We start from the raw sequence: 7125 nt of genomic DNA on the forward strand, positions 1-7125 counted from the left end.
TGAATTTAATGGTGATGAGGTGGCTGGGACGTGGGAAAGGATGACGTTTTGAATGCCTGTGGGAACATGTCATATGATAGCAGCTATACACTGTGAAGAATACTCACCAATTCGATTATGGATCAGAATTGACACACCTCGTCTTACTTTTAGAGGTACATACAATTAGATGATCTTTGTGTGGGAAGTAAACAATGCTGGTCCATGGGAAACACCAGGCCCCGACATTGTAATGTGGAATTTCCACTGCTATATTTTTTATTTGTGTTTTTGGCTTAGCGCTCAAAAACGTTTTGACTCCACTGAATTTTGAGTTGTTTGTGTTTGAATTCTGTACAAATAACCTTTATTTAACCTGCAATTTCTTTTCACAGTTGTTAGCTCGTGCAATACTGATGTTTTGTCGCAATTTTGTTTGCCAACGGATGGTAGTACATTCCATTCGCTACTCGTGTGAAGGTATTTCTTTTAAGATATAATGTAATGCATATATTTGTAATGTCTTACTTTATGGCTGCATGGTAGTGAAATAAAAACTCTTTAGATATTAGCTATGTGGCATAAATCATTTATTATAATGCGAATTTGAATGGATTTTTCTTTATTTTAAATTTACATTATAGCTTTGCATAATAATAATTTATCTTTGACTTTTGGCGAGCTTTATTTGTTGGCATATAATATATTGGTGAAATTGATCATCTTGTACCGTGGTGATTTTAATTATGATTATTTCGGAATAAACGACTACGCAGCATTGCAATAGATCTTTACTCAATGCTGAAGGAAATCAGTACAACATTACCCTCATCCATTGCTTTTTCGAAGCTTACAATCTCACAGGGCACTTTATAACCCAACTGCAATCTGCAGTTACTTTAACACTCGACAGCTAAGACATTACAATTATACAAATAAAACGCATCACATTCCAAACTAGTTCAAATTATATTTTTTGCAAAAAAAAGCCTTTTGAACAAATGCGTCTTTTTCTGGATCGTCTTATCTTACGAAAGGCACTGCCGAGAATATTGAGGGCATGGCGTCTAAATGTATTTGGTGAAACCAATTGCACTCAATAATTTGCCAAATTAGACAATTACCAGCAAATTGCTCTTTTGGGATTATGCGTAGCAATCATTGGCACCGACTGGCAGACAAAAGCCCATTTGCAGGCCAGGTGTTGAAACGTATTTTGTCCACGGGGATATCTGTCAAGGGGAGTGCCCTTTCAATTGAGATGAGATGCAGAGCATTCTGAGATGCCCCAACGTATTTGGACCTGATCTCAATAACAAATTATTATCATTGAGATGTACAGGGCTGGACCAGATGTCTTATAACCGTCATTTAATGCTCTACAACTGAATATTTTTTTAAAGGAAGGTTTATTTCAAACAGAAATTAATATGTAAAGTAAAAAAAAATGTTAGGGGTCAATTAATTGGGGATCACAAGACATCTGGACCACCCTTCAGGTATCACTGCAGCAGTGTCGGCAGGTGAGGGATGTGGTGCTATCGATCGATTGCTTCCCACATGTTCATTGTGCGGGAGTCAAACGTCACATTTATTTTGTTTAACCAGGTGAGAATGAGAAAGACCAGGGCGAGTCTCATTTGCAAGAGTGACCTGGGAGCATTCGTCTGGCAGTTGTGTGGGCGATGATCGCTGCCGTGTGAATCATCCGGAATGTGCAAATTGCGAATCATTTTCGATTTTGTAAAACAACAAATGGACCCTGACGCCGGCACACAATGGCATATTCTTGCGAACAACACGAGTGGGTCTTTAACTGTCCATGTGAAGCAGACGGTGCGTTTTTATCCTCGTCATTAATTATAATCAGACCCCCCCCCCCCACACTCCCGCTGGATTTCAACCTTTAATCCCCTCTCGGCAACAGGCCACGGACGGCGCGCCACCGCGAGGCGATCTCACCGCCCTGTGTTCAAACTCAGCACCAGGTTGCAGCATGGGAACTATGCAAGTGGAGTTCATGATACATCACGCGAGGGCCCTGTGAGGCTCCGGTGGTGGGCAGCAAAAATCCTGGACCTCATTTGCTCCCACGTCTATGCTTCCCGCCGTCATCAACCCAACAGTGACCAGCGGAGTGAAGTATTATAGTGAAAACAAAATGACCCACATGGCACAGGGAACAGGGCCGGATTCAGGTTCTTGTAGGCCCGAAGCACGTATGTTTCGTCGGCCTTCCGTGATAACTTTCTACAATTGCTACTGCTGCCCACGTTACTCCCGTCGCAGTCAATTCGCTTGTTTCACGCGTGCTTCGTCCAGCCGCCGGACAGATGTCGCCTAATTCGATGGGAGCACGCTGTGGCGTCCCAGATAAGCAGATTTAATTGTAATTTTTTTTGGTGGATTTCACACCTGATGATGATTGCTTGTGTTGCAGTCGAAACGTCGTAATAATTTTTATTGTTTTATATTTCTATTATTTTATTATTTCCCTTCTACGTGACTTTACCGAAAGAACCAAGAATATACATCTCTTCATAATCAACGTTTTTGGGTTTAGATCGCGTTTATTTATAAATGTGTCGTAACCCTCCACCACCCGACACGGCCAATCAGTTAAAATGTGTCACGTTGACAAAGACAAATAGTTCACTGCTTTAGCCCACCGGTGTGTTGAAGCCACAACATTTACAATTTGAGTAAATGTTGTGGCTTCAACACACCGGTGGGCTAAAGCAGTGAACTATTTGTCTTTGTCAACGTGACACATTTTTACTGATTGGCCGTGTCGGGTGGTGGAGGGTTACGACACATTTATAAATAAACGCGATCTAAACCCAAAAACGTTGATTATGCATAACATTGGTCGCGAAAGCCTACATGTTAAATATACATCTCTTGTTCAGTGGAGAGATGGGTTTCGCGGATGCAGCTAAAAAAGTACAATTTGTCATACAAAGCAACATAATTGAAAAAAATATATTTCTTTCGAATATATGAGATAGCATTCGACATTTTGTGATGTAAAGTTGTGACTTCTTGTCGTTTTAATATACAAACTCATGATGCGTTGTTGTTCCTGAACAGAGCCCCTTAGATGATATGAGCTCTTGCCAATAACATCTAGTTACCCAGCAGAATGTGTTCAAACAAGTCCCACTCCATCTTCTTGGTTCTTTCGGTAAAGTCACGTAGAAGGGAAGTAATAAAATAATAAAAATAAAACATAATAAAATAAAATAATTCTCACGACGTTTCGGCTACAACGCAAGCAGCCGTCTTGTAGCCGAAACGTCGTGAGAATTATTTTATTTTATTATGTTTTATTTTTATTATTTTATTATTTCCCTTCTACGTGACTTTACCGAAAGAACCAAGAAGATGAATCCCTGCAGTCACGAAAGCTTTAAATCGAAAAGTCCCACTCCGTTGATGAGACCCTGAAGGGCGAAACCGCGCCAGGGTTTGCTTGCTCAAACACGCTGTCGGATAATGTTGGTCTGGAACGACAATCGGTGAATGGGTTAGGTTATAGAAAAGGTCAATAGGTTATATAAAATTAAGGCAAAGTTCCTGCAGCTTCTTGCTCACACCACTGTTGGTAGAAGGAGCTCTAGAGGGCATATGTTTGTTTTTTTACTTTACCTATTCTTCCACGCTGGCCAACATCTGACAAAAGGTGAGGGTTACCCACACTTTGCCCCACTACATGCGAGAACTGTCGATCGACAAGTGTAATGTAAGCAAAAAACAAGACAGTCAGGTACTGTATACATCAATGTTGTAAAGCGTTTACATTCAAACATCCGCAACAATTTCACAACATCAACTGTAGAATGTTCCTGCAATGTTGCGGTTATCTCCAGGTTACCTAAGTTCGGTTTGCCAATGTTCACTACAGGCAATGGCAGATATTCATTGAAATGTCAAACTGTAGGTGCCGAAGAACCACCCTTTGTCGTGCCGATGGCGGTGACACGCATTGATTCCCTTGCACAAGCGTCAGCCAATCGTGAACGCTCTGGACAGCAGTCACCGATTGACGTTTAAGTGACCCATCACGATTTGTATTTTAACCGTGAACTTGTCACAATTTATATTCGGTCATGTAATCTTACTTCTCATCAATATTCAAGAGACGATGCCGTTGTTGTAACGATGATGTCGGGATTTGCCGGTACGTTCTCCCGGCCCGGCAGTTGCAGTGGGCAAATTAGTTTTAAATCCACCGCCCGCTTTTTTATACCCACAATTATAAATGGGTACATGTACATTTAACTTCCTTTGCACCGTACGTAGCCAACCGCGCTAATCGGAGGTACGGGGGAGGGACGACAAAATAAACACAAAAACCAGGAATTTTAAAACATTTATGTGGTTCATTGTGTAAAGTTTCTCATTTGTTTGAATGAATCACACGCATTAACCCATTTCCTTCCGTTATTTTGTTCAGTATTTATTCTTTGTCATCATCTCAGCTATCGAGGGAGTGTTGAGACAGCACTTTACTATGAACCCATCAAACCCGAGTTAATGTCCGGTCATGGCCATCAGCATTGGTGACGAGTGATATCTGAACCGGTGCTGGACACCCCCCCCCCCCTTCTCCAACTTCTCACACATTCCAGCGTGGTGAAGTACGGTCATACAACTGCCACGACGGACACGGCATGGGAAGAGGCAATCGTCCGGCATAGGATGGGCAGAGGGGCTTCTACATATTTGCGTGTTCAGTCTTACTTGGAAAAACACTCATGTCCCGATACTGTTGTTTGGTAGAGTCAGAACAATTTGGGCAGATCTGACTCATGCGGTTCACACCATTGCAATTATACACTGCGCTTCAAACAAGTCAAATACATCCTGCTCAGATAAGCATCGAGTCATTGACCATAAACTGTTTGCAGCCCTGAATCAGTGGGGGAAATTCTACATTGTTATGGCTGGCAATTTGTCACTGGAATTGTGTGCACCGCCTCATTAAATATCGTGAGTGCTACCTCCCTTGTCAACCGTGACGAGATGTTAACTACCTCGCCTGGTATACAGCAGGGCGTGGGTTCAATCCCGACCCTGACGCCTGCTGTATATTTGGAGTTTGCGGTGTCTCTCTCCTCGCGGTCGTGTGGATTTTTCTCCAGGTCCTTCGGGTTTCCCCTCGACATTTAGAAACACGCGTTCAGAGTATTTGGCTGCTATAATTTTACACACGATGAGCCACTGGGTTGAGCTATCATTTGTGGCCAGGTTGCTGCTGAAAAATAGCTATATAGCTCAGCGGGCCTTACCTGGTATAATACAAATTTTTTTTTAAATGGTTTAAAAGAACGTTGAGCCCCATTATGTAAAGCATCTCGTTCAGCATCTCATGCCCTGGACGATGGCTTGTGGACACATTTCAGCTGAAGTTATTGGTCTGGCATTTATGAAGCTTCTCAAAATGTTGCCTCTTATAGGTGATATCCCATCGACAGATACAAATTATGTTCACTATGTTTTAAATCCAGGTGCTATGTACAGTATACAAACTAATGTATTGTGATATACATTTGTCTCTGCTGTTTAGAGACCTAAACCAGTGGTAGGAATTGGACATTCCTATGGCCGGGTTAAGTCTCTCCACAAGATAACGACTATTGTCCATTCACAAAGTGGTGCTTATTTTAGCGATGAGATGAAATATATTTGGGTGACCACAACTGGGATTCGAACCCGCACACTGTCGAAAATTCGACCATTCACTCTTACCACACAGCCCTAACGTGTAACAATGCTTTATTTACACTGATGTTATACGATTAAAGATATGTGAATATTCCGAAAGCAAAAAAACCCAAAACGCGATGCCACCATGTGAAACAATGTATATTGGATTATTGACCCATAATATGATTGCCCATGTTTCATATTACAGTATTAGTATTCAGAGCGCCCTTCCAACCATTTGTTTTATGTAAATGCTGTGTGTCACGGGGCTATCTGCTGAGACACGTCGTCTTTGTCCATCGCATGCCCACAGGTCACTAAACACATCTCGGCTACAAGCTGAAAATGTCAAGGTTGTAATTTGTTCGCATCGTATTATTCTAATTATTACAGAGACGTTATTGTTTGGGCGGGGTGGGGGGACTGCGGTGCAGTTGTTAGCACAATGCGCGCGACACGAGTTTAGTTGCCGGCCAAAGCTAGCATCGTTGGTGGGCTACATCAACCCACAGTGAACGGTGTGGTGAAGTATGTTCAAAACAACCCTCATTACTGTAAAGCAGGGGTCCTCAAACTACGGCCCGCGGGCCACATGCGGCCCGCCGAGGACATTTATCCGGCCCGCCGGGTGTTTTTGCCGCCGCTGCCTGTCTGTTACTTTTTTTCTACATGAGAAGGACGGTCATTGGTGGAAGAGGGAGAGGGGGCGGAGTTCCCCCCAATCAGACTGCATTGATGGGCAGTGCAGTCTGTATGTCTCTGTGTGGGCAAAGTTATTGCTGGTATATTGTTTTTGTAGCGCTGTATATATATTGGTATTTTACTAATATCAATTTTGACTCCCTAGGAAACAATGATGTCAAGAAAGAGAAAAATTTACTCGGAGTGTAGGATATTCAAAGAACAGTGGACTTATGATTACTTTTTCATGCAGTACAAGGAAAGAGCTGTGTGTCTAATATGCCAGAATATAGTGTCTGTGTTCAAAGAATACAATTTACGTCGACACTATGAAACTCAACATAAAGATAAATATGATTGTTTGGTCGGAGAAGTGAGAAAAGATAAAATATTAAAACTGAAAAATACATTAACAACTCAGCAAAATACTTTTGTGAAGCAGAAGAAGCTAATAGCGTGCACTGGCAGACCATTCGTGGAGGGAGAATTTGTTAAAGAATGCCTTCTTTCTGTTGCCAAAGAGATGTGTCCAGAGAAGGCCGATTTATTTAGTACAGTGAGTCTTTCAGGACCTACAATTACACGGAGTATTGAAGAAATGGGAGACAATTTGCATCAGCATTTGCAAAACTCCACAAAAAAACGTTCCTATTTTTCCTTGGAACTCGACGAAAGCAATGATGTTCGTGATTCTGCACAACTTCTAATTTTTATTCGTGGGACAAATGACTATTTCGAAGTCACAGAAGAGCTTGC

The sequence above is a fragment of the Lethenteron reissneri genome, chromosome 20, assembly GCF_015708825.2.
Source record: "Lethenteron reissneri isolate LAM-NWPU_2019-01 chromosome 20, ASM1570882v1, whole genome shotgun sequence".
Classification (NCBI taxonomy): Eukaryota; Metazoa; Chordata; class Hyperoartia; order Petromyzontiformes; family Petromyzontidae; genus Lethenteron; species Lethenteron reissneri.